This window comes from Megascapheus bottae, chromosome 28 (genome assembly GCF_031878675.1).
Source record: "Megascapheus bottae isolate mThoBot1 chromosome 28, mThoBot2.hap1, whole genome shotgun sequence".
In the NCBI taxonomy this organism is placed as follows: Eukaryota; Metazoa; Chordata; class Mammalia; order Rodentia; family Geomyidae; genus Megascapheus; species Megascapheus bottae.
The window spans coordinates 11511992-11530316 of NC_143536.1; the positions used below are offsets into that span (position 1 = coordinate 11511992).

Consider the following 18325-nt stretch of genomic DNA (forward strand, 5'->3'; position numbering starts at 1 on the left):
TGAGAATGTCCCTAAGCTCTTTTGCCCAAGGCTAGGTTCTACCACTTTGAGCCACATCTCCATTTCCTCTTTTTCTCAGTGGTTTATTGTAAGCCAACCTGGGCTGGCTTCAAATTGCAGTCCTCAGATCTCAGCCTCCTGAGTAGCTAGGATAACAGGTGTAATCCACTGGAATCCAGCAAAAGTGTAAGTTTTTACAACAAGGAAAATCACTGAGAATTGACAGGTTTTCCTTACCTAAAAGCCCATCAAATCAAAATAAACATTGCTCAGAAAGCCATATAAATAGCCATTTAATAAGAAACTGGCTAATGATGAATTTTATTCCTCCTCTTATTTTTTCATTTGTTTTAGTCCTTTATAATTTACAAAGGCCTGTGATCTGTTGAGTATCAAGAGAAGTTGTATTAAATAGCCAAGTGTTATTGGTATGGCAGGTCTCCCTATAAACTTTAAAAACTACTATCAATAAAAACTATTACATCTATGGATGTTAATTATAACCTATTATATCAGAGCCTAGATTAAGATAAATCAGCTCCTCCAGCTTCATTGGCAAGTCACCTCCCTAGAGAATTTGCTTTGGAAAAAGAAACAAGAAAGTAAAGGAAGAAGTGACATTGTCCAAAAAAATATGTACTCATTATCTTACTTATATAACTGTTACTGCTCTGTATGTCACCTTTAAAATAACAATAAAAATGAAATAAAATTTAAAAAACACTAACAAGACCATTATTTTGTAAATTTTGCCCTGTCTTATCTATCGATGCTGTCATTTTTTATCATGATTTTTTGCCGTCCTGTACTCAGAAATAGGTCAGTTTTAAGTATGATGTTTTTCTCTGAATTACTGCTTTTTCCTTTTCACCAGACTGAGAAATGATAGTTGATCCACAGGATGAATATCATGTCAAAAAAAAAAAAGCAACTCAAAAAGTGCTGCTTATTCAGCTTCCTCTATCACCTGCTACATATCTGAAGCCCTTCTGCTGAAGTTTCTTCTTGGATGGAAAGCACAGTTTTCAGAAAGACACAATTAGTAATAATGAAAACATATGGTTGGTGAGATTTAACCCATTAATTTAAGAATATCCTTTAAAATACAAGCATGAATTGGACATATACTACGTGCTAGCATAGCATTAAGCTATTCATTTTCACATTCAACTCACAAGAAACATGCGAGACACATTTTACTATTACATTTTAGATAAAAGGAAACAGCCTCAAATGTGCTCATTTGTTCAAATGGCTTTAAGTAGTGAACTGAAGCTGCATCTGCCTGAATGCAGAACCAAAATAGTTGACACCTTTCTAGGTTTTTTATTTTCCTTTTCCTTTTCTGATTCATTGATTGCTGTGTTAATAGGTTCAAACATAAGGACTTGTGACTTGTAGATAAGTATTCTAAAACAAGTTACATCCCTAGTCAAAGAGCTAGAATGTTAACACACAGAGTTCTAAAGAAATATGATAGAGTACAATATGGGGGTACATACCTATAATCCCAGCTCTCATGAGGTTTATATGTGAGAGCCACCAATACCCAGCCACGGTTATTATTTTTGAGATGTGGTCTCACTTCCTGCCCAGGCATATGCCTGGACCACAGTCCAACTATTTCTGGCTTCCCATCAGAGCTAAGATGGTAGGCACACATTCAACTTCTTTTCTGCCCAGGCTGGCCTGGAACCACTAAAATCCTCCTAACCTCAGCCTCCCACATAGAGCTAGAATGACAGGCATGTGCCACCATTCCCAACTATGGGTAGAGAAGGGATCACTTAACTTTTCTGCCCAAGCTGTCTTCAAGCCATAATTTTTCTGATCTCAGCCTCCCAAGTAACTAGGGTTACAAGCATGAGCCACTGGCGCCTGTCTCATTTTGCTTGTTTGTTTGTTTTTTAATTATAAACTCCAGTGTTGGCAAACACATGGTGAAATAAGTACTCTCATATGTTTCTGATGAAAATATAAATTCACATATATACTTTTGGAAAGGAATTTGGAATTAGATATCATTGGCCAAAAGAAAATCTTAAGAGTCTGTGACCATATAATTCTAATTCTGGAAATTTATACTAAGGAATGATCACAAGCAAAGATTCATACAAGTATTATTGTAATGTTGAAATCTGAAGCAGCCTTCAGGTCCCTAATATGAATAATTAGAATTATATTCCCATATTATGAAATAGTGAGATAATACTTTATCATTCAAAATCAGATTTCTCAAACATTTCTATAGCCATCAAAAAGTATATGGGACATAGGAAATAGAAAAAAAAATGCTTCCAAGGCTTATCGATGAAAGAGTTAAATTAAACCAAGCTCAATAGCTCATACATGTAATTCTAGCTACTCAGGAAGCTATAATCTAAGGATCAGAGTTCATAGCCAACCTGGGCAAGAAAGTCCATAAGACATCACCAATTAACCACCAAAAAGTCAAAAGTGGAGTTTTATTTCAAGTGCCAGTCTTGGGGCTTGAAATCAGGGCTTAATCACTATCCTTGAGCTTATTTTCTCTACCACTTGAATTAGAGCTCCACTTACAGCTTTTGGAGGTTAATTGAAGATAAGAGTCTCATGAATTTTTCTGCCTAGGCTGGCTTTGAACTGTGATCCTCAGATCTCAGTTTTCTGAATGGCTAGGATTATAGGCTCCAGCTATCACACCCAGCCTAGAACCCTGTTTCTTTATTTCTTCCCCCCCAACCCCCCTCCCAGTCCTGAGGCTTGAACTCTGGGCCAAAGCGTTGTCCCCGAGCTCCTTTTGCTCCAGGTTAGCACTCTACCACTTTGACCACAGAACCACTTCTTGTTTTGTCTATGATTTAACTGGAGATATGGAGTCTCAAAGACTTTCCTACCTACGCTGGCTTCAAACTGCAATCCTCAGATCCTTAGCCTCCTCAGTAGCTAGGATTGCAAGTGTGAGCCACTAGTGCCTAGCTGTTTCTTTTATGAATATCCTGATTAAATGTATCACATAACATTTTAAGAAAGATTATATAAATTTTACAAAACAGAGTTTGTGCAAATGACACAGGTATATGAAATTCATTCTTACACCTTGAATCTTTTTTTATATGTGATAGTACTGGGGTTTGAACTCAGAGCACTGAACTTACTAGGCAGGCACTCTACCACTGAGCTATCTCTAAATCTTTTTTGTACTGGTTAGAGATAGGGTCTGGCCTTTTTCCCAGGCCCATGCCTGGACCACAATTCTTGTATTTATGATTCTTGCCATAGCTGAGATTATGTGCTTCCACACTTAGCTTCTGTTGAGATGAAGTCACACAAACATGTTTTTCCCATGCCACCTTGGAACTATAATCTTCCTGATCTCAACCTCCTACATAGCTGGGATGACAGGTATGCACCATCATGCCCAGCTACTGGTTGAGAAGGGATCTCCCAAACTTTTTGCCTCTGCTGGCCTGGAACCATGATTTTCTCAACCTCAGACTTCCAAGTAGCTAGTATTATAGACCTTACCCCACTCAGCTGGATTTTGAACATAAACATGAAAGTAAGTCTAAAACTGACAAAATAAAAACTTAGGAGCTCATTTACCTATTAAAAACCTTACCGTATTTTTACTCAGTAATTTCATAATATAGTACTTATAAATATTTGTATGGCTTTCCAGATGAAAATAAATGCAGCTTTGCAAATGACTTTAGACTATCTGCTGTGCTCCATACAACATGAATTCATCACAATAATAAGATGGCACACTATTTCTGCCCTTAAGGGATCAGAATTGTAATGAAAAAGCCAAAAAATTTTTTTTTACTTCTTATACTAACACTATGAACAAAGGTATACTTAGTCTCAAATAGGATATGGGCTCTACAGTGGGACAATTTGCATTCAAATGGTAGCCCTGCCATATGATCCCAGTAAAAATAAGGACTCCTCTGTGGTCTGACATTCTCATCTATAAAACTAGTAAGGATAATAACTACTTAGTTTTAAATTAGAAATAAGATAAAATATCTAATACATGGTAAATGTTCAGAATGTATAAGGTGTAATTAATCTAGTATTTTTTTTGCCACTCCTGGGGCTTGAACTCAGGGCCTAAACACTGTCCTTGGACTTTTCTCAAGGCTAGAGCCCTACGACTTGAGCCACAGCACCACTTCCGGTTTTTTCTATGTATGTGGTACGGAGGAATCGAACCCAGGTCTTCGTGCATGCCAGGCAAGCACTCCATCACTAGGCCAAACTCCCGGCCCTTAATCCTAGTATTTTAAACAGCCTGAATTTCTCTTTCATCATAAAAGTACAGGCTCCACTAAAAATTATGTTAGAGTAGCTTATGTAGCTCCTCCAAAGATAAGCCTTATAAGCCCTGAACAAAGCATTCAAAAACAACTAGTTCAATACAATGGATAACCCAAACCAATGTGAAATGGTAAAAGACTCAGTCCTTGGAAGGAGGGAACCACAGTTGGCAAGAACTGCATACGTGTGACTACTAGTCTGGGACATTCCCAGTTCTCCCAGTACAGTACGGGGAAGCTAAACCTCTGGCAGAAAGCAATGCCTTTCAGACCTGGAGAGTTAGGTGGTGAATATATCTGTTCTCTGTTTCCAGTTGGTGGCTTCTCTGCTGTAGTAGATGGTATGCTTCTTTATAATGAACATGATATGGCCCTTTCTCAGAATGGGGCACTGTAGGAAGCAGCTGTTCTCCTGGCTTTCTCTGGCTGCTAGACATAAGATCTGAGGTTTTAGTGGAGGCACTATGTCAGCCAAGAGCTGAGAATTTTAGCAAACTCACAAGTCCAGCTCCGCCTGGTGGTCACTTTCCTGTGACCTCTTTCATTCAGTCACTATTTTCCTCCTACCCAGGCCTTCTACCCACATTGGTGCTGGCTCACTAAGCTAAATCCTCCCAGTGGTTTGTCTCTGGCAACCCTCCGTTATAACAGCAACACTATCATGGACACTGTGTGTTCTAGCCTCCTGCATGCACTTGTGCCCGGCCACACTGCCATGGATACTGTGCACTCCACACTGGTGCCCTGGCAACACCGCCATGCACACTGTGCTCCATCCTCCTATAATGCAGTGGTGCTCTGACAAAAGCACCATGGACAGACACCATGTGCTCAAGCCTCCTGTGTGCACTGGTACCCTGCAATGATTACTCTGCACTCCCATGGACTCATCAGCTGAAGCTGGCTTGTGCCCTAGAGAGTTGCTTTATGCCAGCTAAGCAACCTCAGACCTAGTGCTGACCTAGACAAACTAGAATGCTCTGCCATTCTATGAACAACAACTACATTTTTTTCAATGACGTCTACACCTTGAAAAAGGAACACTTTCCCAAGTTTGCCCTTTCTTGAATACTCACTAAACCCTAGGATACGCTTGAGAGATTTTTTTAATTTTATAAGTAAATTTATATGACAGCTTCATAATTCTGTATACTATACTTCACTTGTTTAAGTGAATCTAGCTGGATCCAGAATGATATAGAATAAAATATCTCATTTGATTTACAGTAAATGTTCAGCATGTATTAGATGTAATTAATATCTCTCACAGGGTCTAGTCACAGGAAATAGTAAAAGAAAAGATTTTGAGATTGCTATGGTTGAACACAGGTTCAAGGGAACAAAGGTTCAAAGGAAGTGATAAGCAAGGTCCTTGTTGATGAGAAATTAGATGTCATGCAATGTCATCACAATTAATCAAATACTACCTGTGCTTGTTTGATAAAGTGCCCACTAAAGCAAGTGGATCAGATTCCAGTGGCTCTACCCTTTGCAGTTATGGCATTAGGATGTCATTCAGTATACATTATGCAACAAATGAACTTGGAGGCAGAGATGGGAGGGAGAAATTGGGGGGGAAATGAAGGAAAGCATGACATTGTCCAAAAAAAGAAATGTATTCATTACCTGACTTACGAAATGGTAACCATTCTATACAATTTATTAATAATAATTTTAATGAAAAGAATATAGCTACTTATTTAACATAATTGAAATGTAGGTCTCAACCTAAAAACAAGCATCACGGGCCGGGAGTTTGGCCTAGTGGTTAAAGTGCTTGCCTAGCATGCACGAAGACCCGGGTTTGATTCCTTGGTACCACATATATAGAAAAAGCCAGAAGTGGTGTTGAGGCTCAAGTGGTAGGTTCTAGCCTTGAGAAAGTCCAAGGACAGTGCTCAGGCCCTGAGCTCAAGCCCAGGACTGGCAAAAAAAAAAAAAAAAAAAAACAAGCATCACATCCAATAACAAATGTCTAAAAAAATTCCCATCAAAATCAGGGGGAAAGAGCGAAAACATATCCACCTAAATTTACTATGATTATTTGCTACTATTCTAAAAATAACCATTAAGGCAATTAGAAAAAAGAATAAATGTATAAAAACTGGAAAAAAGAAAGTAAATTTATATTTCCAAATAATGATTAGGCTCATAGTTGGGTATTAAGCTACTCAGGAGGCTGAGATCTAAGAATTACAGTTTGAAGCTAGCCCAAGCAGAAAAGTCCTATGAGACGCTTATCTCCAATTAACCAGAACAAAATCCTAAGTGGAGCTGTGGCTCAAAGTGGTCAAGCCCCATGACCAACAAGAAAAAGAAAAAAGATTGCGTTCATGGCACAACACAAAGAAATTAACTTGAAATTAACTATTTTTCTAACTTTTTTAAACTGTATTTTAAAGCCAACAAAAATCCTTAAAACATATAAGACACACTACTTAGAAGATAAAAGGAAGTAATTGCATACTCCAAATATGAGAACACCAAGGTAGGTGAAATAAAAAGGTTATCAAAGATGGACGTGGTGGCTCACCCATGTAATCCTAGCTACTCAGGAAGCTTAGATCTGTGGATTGCAGTTCAAAACCAGCATGGGCACTAAAGTCCATGAGACTTTTATGTCCAATTAACCACCAAAAAACTGGAAGTGGCACTGTGGCTCAAGGGGTAGGGCAGTAGCCTTGAGCTGAAGAGCTCAGGGACAGTGCCCAGGCTCACAGTTCAAGCCCCCTCAACTGACCAAAAAAAAAAAAAAAAAGTGAAGTTATCAAAAAAATACCAAACATACAAATCTTTTAAAATTGAAAAATGGAATCATCTATCCTATTTTGTACAGAAAGACTTAGACTATTTTGTTTATAATTTATCGTTAATAAATGTAATACAGTCCTAACAAAATACCAGTAGAGCTTTTTAATTAGATAACTTGATTCTAAAGCTGGTATATTAGAAAAAGGAGAAATGAAGATCTATCCAACTTAGATAGTGAAGTAGTGTTCTTATATTATGTACAATTACGTTGTTAATTTTTAGTAATTATATTACTAAAACTGAGTGCCAGTAGGTCATGCCTATAATCCTAGCTACTCGGGAAGCTGAGATTTGAGAATCACAGTTCAAAACCAGTCTGGGCAGGGAAGACCTAGAGATTTTTATCTCCAATTAACCATCAAAAAAATGGAAGGGGGGGCAGGAGTTTGGCCTAGTGGTAGAATACTTGCCTAGCATGCAGGAAGACCTAAGTTCAATTCCTCGGTACCACATACATATAAAAAGTTGGAAGTGGTGCTGTGGCTCAAGTGATAGAGATCTAGCCTTGAGAAAAGCCCAAAGATAGTGCTCAGGTCCTGAGTTCAAGCCCCACAATTAGCAAAAAAATGGAAGAGGAGGGCTGGGAATGTGGATAAGTATATAATGCTTACCTCTCATGCATGAAGCCCTGGGTTCAATTCCTCAGTACCACATAAAAAGAAAAAGCCAGTGGCTCAAGTGGCAGAGTGATAGCCTTGAGCAAAAGAAGCTCAGGGACAGTGCCAAGGACCTGAGTTCAAGTCCCAGGACTAACACCAAAAATACAGCTTTTATTACTATATATATTATATAATAATGATGAGTATAGTTTAAAAACAAATATGTACTTCCATGAAAAATAAGACAAAACCCAAAGACAATACACAACAAAAACAAAAACAAAAAGCAATATAATGTAAATATAAAAATTGTATTCTTTACTTAATGATGTAACAGCAAAAGCTTAGAAATACTTCATTGATATTAGAAATAATTCATTAGGATATTAAGAATCAAGCAGTTAACAGACATGCAGTTATTTTAATAAACAATTATGGACAAAAATAAAGGCATAGAAGGAGCTAGGGACATGGCTCAAGTGGGAGAGCATCTGCATACTAAACAAAAAGCCCTGAGTTCAAACTCAGTATTGCAAAAAAAACAATAGAAATAAAAAAAAATAAAAACAAAGCTATGGAATGAAAAGAGATATGGGAAAGAATGTGCATGGTATTTCATATAACTTTAGTTGTATATATATGTATGTGTGTGTATAGTTTGCACACAAATTTTAATATTCATGATACATCTTTTAATACTTTTAAGATTATCTGTGGTAGTTCTAACAAGAAGCTGGTCATAAGACTTGCCTCTGAGAAGGAGTCTAGGAAAGAAAGAAAACAGGATGCCAAAAATTGAGGGGATGTGGTAAGGAAATAAACATATTTCACTGAATTTCCTTTAGTACTTCTTATATTTGGAACTATGCACACATTTTACAGAACAAAAAATGGTAAATATTTAAAAGGACAAGGGTGAGAATTTGTGATGGGAATTAAGAATTTAACATCTATATGTTCAATTGTGCTTCATTTTTCCCTGCAGGAAGCTGTTTCTAAATGAGTTCCTACAAAAACCCAGAGATATCAAAGTAGGACTTTACTATCTCTTTGCATAAAATGCTGCTAGAATGTGCAATATTTATGAATAGATATCCTTTGTACTATAAAATCCAATAGTTAATAATGCTTTCAACCTTGATTTATTATTTAACTAAATCAAATTAGGAACATACTTTGCTAGCACCAGAATGCAGATTCTTTATACTTCTAAACAATGCTGAGTTCCAGAACTTTGATATTCAACCTTCAGTAACGTTTATAGACATAATACAGAATCAGCAGATTTGACGGCTGAATAAAACTTCAGACACAGGCCAACCTAACATGTTTCTCTCATTTACAAAGGTAAGATGGATATCTGATTAGTGTGTGTCTGAAGACATACAGAACAAGTCAATAGCCAAATGGGACTTTCAGATCCAATATCACTCTAAGTCATGTTCAGTTTCCTCACTCCTGGCCTCATTTCCACAGAATATGGAGAATTAGGCAACACAAACATTAGACTATCATCATAGGCTTTTACTACAATAAATACTTATTAAAACTGTATTTAATAAGTTTCTATTGTTTATCATACCTTCAAAAGTGCTAAGACTTACATTAAAACTAGCATGACTTCCACTTTGGGCCATGAGTGAATAAGAAGTGTGGCCTAGCGGTAGAGTGCTTGCCTAGAATGCATGAAACTCTGGGTTCAATTCCTCTGTACCACATACACAGAAAAGGCCAGTGGTGCTATGGCTCAAGTGGTAGAGTGCTAGCCTGAAGCAAAAGAAGCTCAGGGACAGTACCAGGCCCTGAGTTCAAGCCCCAGGACTGGCAAAATAATAATAACAATAATAATAATAATAAATATGTCAATGATCAAGCACCAACAGTTTTACAGAAAATCCTGAAATACCTGAATTAAGATATACTTGACTACAGCTAAAGCAACACTGGGAGAAAAAGCTGTAACTTCAAAAGTCTAAGGTCAGTAACACACAAGAGCAAAGTAAACTCAAAGTAAGTAGAAGAAAAGAATTTACAACATAAGAACATATGTCAATAAAATAAACATACAGAAAAATCATATAGGCAAAATCATACAGAAAAATCAATTCAACCAAAAGCTGTTCTTTGAGAACATCAATAAAATTATATAAAATGTTAACCGATGGGCTGGGAGTTTGGCCTAGTGGTTAAAGTGCTTGCCTAACATGCATGAAGACCCAGGTTCGATTCCTCGGTACCACATACATAGAAAAAAGCCGGAAGTGGTGCTGAGGCTCAAGTGGTAGAGCTCTAGCCTTGAGAAAGTCCAAGGACAGTGCTCAGGCCCTGAGCTCAAGCCCAGGACTGGCAAAAAAAAAAAAAAAATGTTAACTGAACTCATTAGGCAAAACAGGAAAGGCACAAATACCAATATCAGAAATGTCTAAGCAGACATTATGACAGTACTAATAGGCATTAAAATGACAAAAATGTTATAAACAACTTTGTGCCAAAATTCAATATCTAAAAGGAAATTAACAAATTTCTTAATTTCACAATTACCAAAACTGATTCAAGAAGGAATGGAGTATCCAAAGAAACCTCTCTCTAGTAAAATAATTGAATGTGTAATCTAAGAGCCTCTCACACCCAAAAAAAGTCCAGATCCAGACAGGTTCACTGGTTAATTTCACCAAGTATTTAAATAATAAATAAATATCCTACAAAAATATTTTTAGAAAAAATATATAAGGAGTAATCCTTTCAAATTTCCTAGGTGGTTCATGCCTTTGATCCTTCTCAGGAAGCTGAGATCTGAGGATTGAGATTTGAAACCAGCTGGAGCAATCTCCAATTAACTAGTAAATCACAGGATACAGAGGCATAGTTCAAGTGGTAGAGTACCAGTTATGAGCGAAAACCTGAGTGAGAATTCTAGAACCTGAGTTCAAACTTCAATACCAGCACAAAAAATAAATACCTTTAACAAGATAACTAACAATTATTTCAAGTAAACTACAGACTAATATCTCTCACAAACACAGATGAGTACAATGTTCGCAAATCAAATTCAATAATATATAAAGGGTAATACTACACCATGACCAGGCGAAACTGATTTTCAAATGCTAAACCTTTCTTCTCGGAATGTTTCTCAAGGCGATCGGTTTACAATTTGAATTTAAGCCAATTATGAACTACCTTATTATACTAGAAGTCTTATGATCAGTTAAATAAATGTTAAAACTGTTAGCTAGCAGGCAAGATTATTCATGATTTAAAATTTAATCCTCATACTGTGAATTCTCTGGACATCTTATAGGGCTTCAGTAAGAAAATCTACCACCAGGGGCCGGGAGTTTGGCCTAGTGGTTAAAGTGCTTGCCTAGCATGCACGAAGACCCGGGTTCGATTCCTCGGTACCACATACATAGATTAAAAACCAGAAATGGTGCTGAGGCTCAAGCGGTAGAGCTCTAGCCTTGAGAAAGTCCAAGGACAGTGCTCAGGCCCTGAGCTCAAGCCCAGGACTGGCAAAAAAAAAAAAAAAAAAAAGAAAAGAAAATCTACCACCAGCATAAGACTTGATGGTGAAAGACTAAAAGTTTTCTCCCTCCAGGCAGGAGCAGGTAAGAGTATATGTTACCAGCAATTTCTTTAACATGGCAAATTCTAGCCAGTGCAACAAGGCAAGGTGAACACTTATTGGCAATCTCAGTCCCTGTACTACATAGCTGTAGAAGGTTGTAGCACAACTGAGAATGATATGTGTGTGTGTGTGTGTGTGTGTGTATCCCCATAGGTGTGGGCATAGATATGAAAGGGGAAAGAAGAGAGATGAGGCGAGAATTATTATTAAAGCTGAGTGCAGAGGACTGGGAATTTGGCCTAGTGGAAAGAGTGCATGAAGACCTGGGTTTAATTCCTTAGTACCACACACACAGAAGAAAACAGAAGTGGTGCTGTGGCTCAAGTCTGTGGTGCTGAAGAGCTCTAGTCTTGAGAAAGCCCAAGGACAGTGCTAAGGCCCTGAGTTCAAGCCCCAGGACTGGCCAAAAAAAAAAAAAAAGCTAAGTGCAGTGGTGCATATCTGTCAAGCCAGATACTTAGGACAGTGAGGCCAAGAGAATCATTTGAGGGCAGCCTAGGCCACATAGTTAGACTCAAAAAGAAAAAAGTGGCAATTTAAAAACACACTCAACCTAACACATATATTAATCTGTGTACTGATTTGTGGTTTGTCTTGTTTTCTGTTTTGTTGTTTGTGGGGCTTGAATCAGAATCTGGGTGCTATCTCTGAGCTTCTCTGCTCAAAGCTTTCTCCACCACTTGGAGCCACAGCTCCACTTCCAGTTTTCTGGTGGTTAACTGGAGTCTCATGGACTTTCCTGCCCAAACTGGCTTTGAACCTGTCCTCAGATCTCAGCCTCTCAGTAGTTAGGATTACAGGTATAAGCCACCAGCATCTAGCTTCAGATTTCTGTTTTTTGTGGCGTTTTTTTTCCCCTCACAGAGAGAGGGGGAAAAATCACTGTGATTTAAGACAAAAAAAAAAGCAAACTGGAGAGAGCAGAGATCTTCTCACCTCCATCCCCAACCTTCCCTCTTGGGGACAAGGGGTCTGGGGGATTGGGGTGGAGTGAAGGCTTTATAAGAATGAGAAATAAATAACTTGGTTAATTAAAAAGGGGGAAGGATTTTTATTCCCTTCCTTACAAAGTCAGTAAAACATTATCTGCTTCTCATACCAAGTGTCTTATCTTTTCTCTCTACCCCTCATCTAAGAATTTATGATTCTGAGTCACAGTTCTGCACTGCAACCAAATCCAAGAAGTTGTCATTTTTTATTTAACATCCATGGGTTGCAGTCATGAAAAATATAGTCTTGTAACATGTATTCCTCCTGCAGTCAGACTCCTATGATACAATGCAATAATTTAAAAGATACTTTAATGCTGGGGCAAATTAAGGAAAATACCATAAAATAATTTTGTTGCCAGTACCAGGGCTTCAACTCAGGGCAGCAAGCCCTTGTTCAGTTTCCTTGGCTGACAGTCTACTACTTGAGGTACAACTCTAGCCTAGCTTTTTGCAGGTCATTTTGGAGATGGAATCTAGTGAACTTAACTCTGATCCTCTTTATTTTAACCTTCTGTTAACTAGTATTATAGGTATAAGTCACTGGTAACCTATACATAAAATCATTTTAGAAACATGTATCTTTAAACTTGTTTTAGTAAGATAAAAAAACTGCATAATCTGAGCTAACAATTAGACAATAATAAATCATTCTAAGAATATCTTTTAATTTCTTAGCATTTTATAACTCTATTGAGAAACTGAAGATTTCTAACCTTTACCTATAATGCAATACCTCGGTTACATTTTGGAAGTATTTCATGTCATATGATTTTACCATACTAATTTTTTGTGTGTGGGGGTGTTTTTTGGTTGTTGTTGTTGCTGCTGATTTGTCGGTCTGGGACTTGAATTCTGGCCTGGGCACTGTTCCTGAACTCTTCAACTCAAGGCTACTGCCCTACCCTTGAGCCACAGCACCACTTCTGGTTTTCTAGTGGTTATGTGAAGATAAGAACCTCACGGATTTTAGTGCCCATGCTGGCTCTGAACTGCAATCCTCAGATCTCAGCCTCCTGAGTAGCTAGGATTATAGGCTTGAGCCAGCACACCTGGCTTTGTTTGCTTGTTGCCAGTCCTGGGGCTTGAACTCAGGACCTGAGCACTCTCCTTGAGCTTTCTCAAGGCTAGCAGTCTACCACTTGAGCCACAGCACCACTTCCAGCTTTTTCTGCGTATGTGGTACTGAGGAATCGAACCCAGGGCTTCATGTATGCAAGGTAGGCCACACTCCTGGCCCCCATACTAGTTTTTAAATTGTTGCTATTATTAACTAATATTGTCCTAAAAGAACATCTCTATAAAGTGACATTTGATTTTTTTTTCCTGGCTGCAGCAATACCATGCTCCTAACAGTGAGTTCAGAATGACAGGACACTGTCTGGCCCCTTAGAATCTTATAACAAAGAAACCCCAAAGCAAATGTGGGGACCGAACTCTGCTCTGGGGCACAACAGAGACTCCAGCACAAAGAATTTATAGTAAACTTAGCCATGCACACAGGCTCAGTAACCAATTAATACATCTTTCTAGGTCCCTAGGTAGAAGCAACTAAAGTTAAACTAAGCATCCCAGATCTAGTCTACGATGGACCAACATTCCTACAACTCTATCAAATGACCTTATAAGTAACTATTGAAAGGTATATTCAGTATTATATTCTTACTATATCTCACCATTCAGTTTTAAAATTACTCCACAGTCTAATTCTACTGTTGGATGAATAAAAATTAGTACAGAGTTCAATTCAATCAGCAATGCTTTGAACCTGGGCAACTTATATAAATAGTTTAAAAATGAGAAATGCACTCATCAATAAAATTATAAATACCAACCTAACCATGAGCTGAGCAACGCAGCAGGAAGATGGGTATCTGCCTACAGAAATGTAGACCCTGTCACCAACTATTAGCCTCATTTCCTTAAAAAAAAAAAAGTGGCTTTTCCACATTGGAATGGTCAGGCATTTTGTTATGTATACTCATAGATTTAACTCCCAGCTAACTGGTTCTATTGCCCACTGATTCACAAATAGTGAAGTAAAAGAGGACTCAAAGAATTTCATCAGGTTCTCTTAGTCTGGCTTCCTCAATTAGAAAAAGGACCATTTTATCAAAACTCATGATTAACAAGTAAGACTAGAATACAAACTTAATTTTCATCATTATTAGTCCATAGGGTACAGTGCTAGCCAATCACAAAAATAAATCCTGAGTAACATACATCAAACATACACAATAATTTAAGCTAGTCTATAATTATCTCCAGGTGAAACTCTGAGCAAAATTGTAATGTAGACAAATGTGCAATTGGCTCTTCCATTCAGCCCATTCTCTGCCCTGTTCCCCATCCTGTGATGCCACTATACTGTTTCTCCTAGTTCCTCTTTGCTACTTCTTTTTTTTGTCCACATTTCTATTAAATCCTGCTCTTCAGTAAAGATTAAGAAATGCACTTATAAGTCAAGCATGGACCCTTCTCTGAAGATACATATATTATATACATATAATATATATATTATATGTCATATACACACACATATAAACAGTGATCAAAAAAATAAACAATTGACTCTGAAACATCAGAATACTGAGGTTGAGCAGAGGAACCTCCTAGCCTGGTATCAGACTACACTGGTAATGTCTGAATACCTAAAGGTAAGCCCAGCTATACCACAGCAGTTAAAGTGACTTTTGGGGGGGATGGGGGGCAGGAATCAGCCATGGGGCTTAAACTCTAGGCCTGAGCTCTGTCCCTGAGCTCTTCAGCTCAAGGCTGGCGCTGTACCACTTGAGCCATGGTACCACTTCTGGTTTTTGTGGCGGTTAATTAGAAATAAGAAAGTCTCACAGATTTCCATGCCCAGATTGGCTTTGAACCACAGTCCTCAGATCTCAGCCTCCTGAGTAGCTAGGATTATAGATGTGAGCCACCAACACTTGGCAAAGTGACATTATTTTTTTGCCAGTCTTGGAGCTTGAACTCAGGGCTGAGCACTGTTTTGGGGCTTTTCCCTCAAGGCTAGCACTCTGCCATTTGAGCCACAGCACCATTTCTGGCTTTTTCTATGTATGTGGTACCAAGGAATCAAACCTGGGTCTTTATGCATGCTAGGCAAGCACTCTTACCACTAGGCCAAACTCCTGGCTCCAAAATGGCCTTTTTAATGTAACTACAAATCGTTACTTATGAAGCTCAAAATTGTGCTGATTTGCACAGAGATTTCACAGAGAATGGCTTTACTGACATTAACAATTCTTGACTCCTACCACCTGTGCATCTTGTCAAACCATCTCAGCAAACAGCAATGTGAAAACTTGGCTCTGGTAGATAAAAGTTTCTGGAAGCACTCAACCAATCAATTTTGGTGGTAAATGGCAAAAGTACCATTTAAGAATCTAAACTCCAGGGCCTAAACTCACCTACCAATCCAGCCTTATAGTTCAGTTCTCCCCTGCAGTCATCTTCCATTGGTACATAAACAGGCTTTCTCACCTCCACGTTAGTCATGAGGTCCTCCTCATCTACAATGGTGGATGCCTCACACATCCACACCAAATCCCACATTCTTCAGAAGATCTTCAGCCAAAATGTTTAGTATTATTCCAAGTAATGTTAGAAACTACTTTCATGCCTCTGCTGAATTCCAATATCTTTAAATTCTCATTATGTATCACATAATTATTGTCTGTTCTTCACTCTGATTTTCTATTACTCTAAGTTGGGCTTTAAGTTCCTTGAGGGTCATTACTAGGTCTTTCAGGTTCCATCTCTTCATACAAATGGTATTTAAGAAACGTATACTGGTTCCAGACTCCCCATCCTAAGATCAAACTCATTCTCAAAGTCCTATTCCAACCTTAAGCCTGTCTTACATCCTACAATATTAGAAATCATATATACAACCTAGTATAATGTTCATCTTTGTTTGCCAATTCTTTTTTTTTTTTTTTGCTAGTCCCAGGGCTTAACCTCAGGGCCTGAGCACTGTCCTTAAGCTTTCTCTTTCTGTATACTGAAGAATTGAACCCCGTGCATGCTAGGCAAGCACTCTACCACTAGACCACACTCCCAGCCTATTTGCCAATTCTTGAACAACATTTTTACATTTATAACTAGCCAGGCATGAGTGGCTCACACCTATAATCCTACCTACTCAGGAGGCTGACATCAGAGGGTTACATTTTGAAGCCAGTACAGGCAGCGAAGTCCCTGAGACCCTTATCTATGATTAAATACCAAAAAGCCAAGAAGTAGAGGTATGGCTCAAGTGGTAGAACACTAGCCTTGAGAGAGCTCAGGAACAGCACTCAGACCCTGAGCTCAACCCCAGGACTAGTACCAAAACAAATTATAAATACATTACAAGTGTCTTATAGTTTAGATTCCTTTTCAAACCAGTGTATTTCAATGTTTATTTAGTTCAGTTACTTTAAAATGTGAATACATGGCTAATTTCTAGATTAGAAATCACTGATTTCACAAAATATGATTGTAAATTAGTATTTCATACTCCAAATTTCCACAGTTCTATCTTTAGTAAGCCAAAGCTTTTACTTTTTATTTAGGTTTTCCTTGCCCACAATCAAATAAGATTTACACTTCAATTCAATTTTAAACTTTGAGTGCAAGAAAAGATGTGTTAAAAAGCCAGGTGTGGTGGCTCATGCCTGTAATCCTTGCTACTCAGGAGGCTGAGATCTGAGGATCATGGTTCAAAGCCAGCCTGGGCACTAAAGACTGTGAGACTCTTACCTCCAATTAACCACTAGAAAATGGTAACTGGCACTGTGGCTCAAGGGGTAGAGCAGTAGCCTTGAGCTGAAGAGCTCAGGAACAATGCCCAGGCCCAGGGATAAGGCAGTAGCCTTGAGCTGAAGAGCTCAGGGACAGCGCCCAGACCCACAGTTCAAGCCCCATGACCGACAAAAAAAAAAGGACGTGTTAAATACATTTTATGATCAACAATAACCATCTTCTTTACAGTCACTCAGTGAAAAGAGATTTGTCTAGTACTGAGATACAACAGTTTAACAGATATTTTCCACTTCAAAGAATTAATCCTAGCTACTAGAAGGTTAAGATCTGAGGATCATGGTTCAAAGCCAGCCTGGGCAGGAAAGTCCATGAGATTCTTACCTGTAATTAACCACCAAAAAGTGGATATGGAGGTATGGCTAATGTGGTAGAGCACTAGCAGTGAGTGAAGCCACACTGAAGTGACACTAAGGCTCCAGAAAGCCATACTCTCCACCAGGAATGCACTTTTTTTTTTTTTTTTTTGGTAAATCATGGGGCTTGAACTCTAGGCCTAGATGCTGTCCCAGAGTTCTTCATCTAAAGGCTACTGTCCTACCCCATGAGACATAGCACCACTTCTGGTTTTCTAGTAGTTAAATGGAGATAAAAGTCTCTCTGTCTTTAGTGGCCAGGCTGGCTTTGAATCACGATCCTCAGATCTCAGCCTCCTCAGGCATGAGCCACACACTGACAGAAGCAAAGCTAATAAAGAAAATGAATTCTAAGAGGTTGGGAGTTTGACCTAGTGGTAGAGTGCTTGTCTAGCATGCATGAAGATATAGTTTCAATTCCTTGGTACCATGTATATAGTAACACATATATAGCTGGAAGTGGTGCTGTGGCTCAAATGGTAGAGCTCTAGCCTTAAGAAAGCCCAAGGACAGTGTTCCTTAAATTCTATTTTTTAGTATAACAACACCAGTGCAAAGGTTTAAAGGACTTAGACTGCAGCAAAATATATAATGCCTTGACAGAATCCCACAGACAGATTTATTAAATAACACATGTAGTTTTAAATAGCTGAATAATATGCTTAATATAAGATATAAACTTGTTACAGATATTATATTTAATATGCAATTATATATTTAATAAACATGCTGACAAACTAAACATACCTATGTTAACTGTTTTAAACATATATATATATACATATTTCCTGCATTCATATTTTGGCTTTAGAAAATTCCTCACACT

General features: G+C 38.2%; 1 protein-coding gene and 1 long non-coding RNA gene across 4 annotated transcripts in view; one reads left to right on the forward strand and one right to left on the reverse strand.

Moving 5' to 3' along the window:
- Ttc28 (tetratricopeptide repeat domain 28) overlaps positions 1-18325 on the reverse strand; it is a 464455-nt gene that overhangs the window by 401384 nt on the left and 44746 nt on the right. The window lies entirely within an intron of this gene.
- Positions 1-18325, forward strand: part of LOC150045174 (uncharacterized) — an 85935-nt gene that overhangs the window by 64593 nt on the left and 3017 nt on the right. The window contains exon 3 of one of the 3 annotated variants that reach the window (XR_016532973.1): positions 11013-11026. The exons of the other annotated variants lie outside the window; for them this stretch is intronic. This is a non-coding gene — a long non-coding RNA (uncharacterized LOC150045174). Of the gene's footprint in view, positions 1-11012; positions 11027-18325 lie in introns of those variants that run through there. 3 annotated transcript variants of the gene reach the window in all.